Source organism: Neofelis nebulosa, chromosome 6 (genome assembly GCF_028018385.1).
Source record: "Neofelis nebulosa isolate mNeoNeb1 chromosome 6, mNeoNeb1.pri, whole genome shotgun sequence".
NCBI classification, from domain to species: Eukaryota; Metazoa; Chordata; class Mammalia; order Carnivora; family Felidae; genus Neofelis; species Neofelis nebulosa.
In genome coordinates, this window is record NC_080787.1 from 131,350,630 (window position 1) to 131,351,908 (window position 1,279).

The window sequence follows — 1,279 nt, forward strand, 5'->3', positions numbered from 1 at the left end:
TGCAGGGCTGAACCCACAAACCTTGAGATCATGACCTGAGCCGAAGTTGGACACTTAACTGCCTAAGCCACCCAAGCATCCTGAATTTCCAAGGATTATTTTAAAAGAATTTGTACTTTTAAATCAAGTTCAAGTCTCTTCCCCAAAGTGGATTGATAACATTACTTTTTTTTTTTTTCATAATGAGACTTTTTGTCAGCATTAAAAGTCTGAATTTTATATAAATTCTTGGATGGCTGAGTCATACCCATCAGTTTGTTAAACTTTAGAACCTGTCTCACCCTTCGTAGCTTTTCAGAACTACTACCTTCACTATGAAGTTCCATGAATTTTCCCAATTCAAATTTAGGCTTCTATAGCACTTTTCTTTTCTATCAAAGACATCATGGAGAAGATAAAAAAAATTGGAAAGCCTTTCTGTATCTTCTACAATGCTCTCCACTCCATTTATTGACCACTTCTTGCAAGTTATTCATCTACAACTTTTGGATCATGAATTTCATCAACTTCTTCTGGATTTTGCAGACCTGTGGTCCTGAACTTAAGTCTTTTGAGTCTTACTGTTGCATTTTTTTTTAGTAAAACCAACACAGGGTAGAAGAACCAAATAACCATCAGAATTCTTGACTTCAACATGAACTTCAATCACAGCCTGTTTTTTGTTTGTTTGTTTGTTTGTTTGTTTGTTTATCACAGAGCACAAAAGTATAATCCATCCTATGGAAGTTGGTCAGGCAGTTTTTGCCCAGAACATCCTTGTTAACGAGCATGATTTTTCTAACTTCATCATTCTGCAAATCAGCAAGTCTCCTTTCAAAAACACTACCCTTGATGCAATCAATATACACATCAGAGGCAATTTTGGTTCCTTGAATCCTTCAGATTAGCTTTTTTCCAGCTCTACTTATATAAAACATAGCTGTTGCTTTCACATCATATCAATGTGTCTTTAAAAAATGGGTCAGCTACTTTCTTTTTGGCTCTCTTTTTTGCTGCCTTTTGTAAGATGCTAGTTGTTGCCATTCATCATGGTGCAGCTCTGGGAGCCAAAGCCTTACACCCTTATTTTATTTTGCAACTTTTATGGGCACTGCAAAGTTGCCAACCCCAGTCCATAATCTCAGAAGCAGGAAACTACTCAGACTTTTTAGAGCCCCTGCGTGTGTTTGTACAAAGAATTAAATAACTATCATTCCACATTATTTCCTTGTAATTGCCATTTTTTTTAAATGAAAAGCTATTTAGGGTATATGTCTTAAGGAAATGATAAAGATTATGG

At 35.7% G+C, this 1,279-nt stretch overlaps 1 pseudogene; it reads right to left on the bottom strand.

Annotated features, from left to right (window-relative positions):
- Positions 1-216: 216 nt before the first annotated feature.
- On the bottom strand, positions 217-1,023 carry LOC131515487 (small ribosomal subunit protein eS1-like; annotated as a pseudogene).
- Positions 1,024-1,279: the final 256 nt, after the last annotated feature.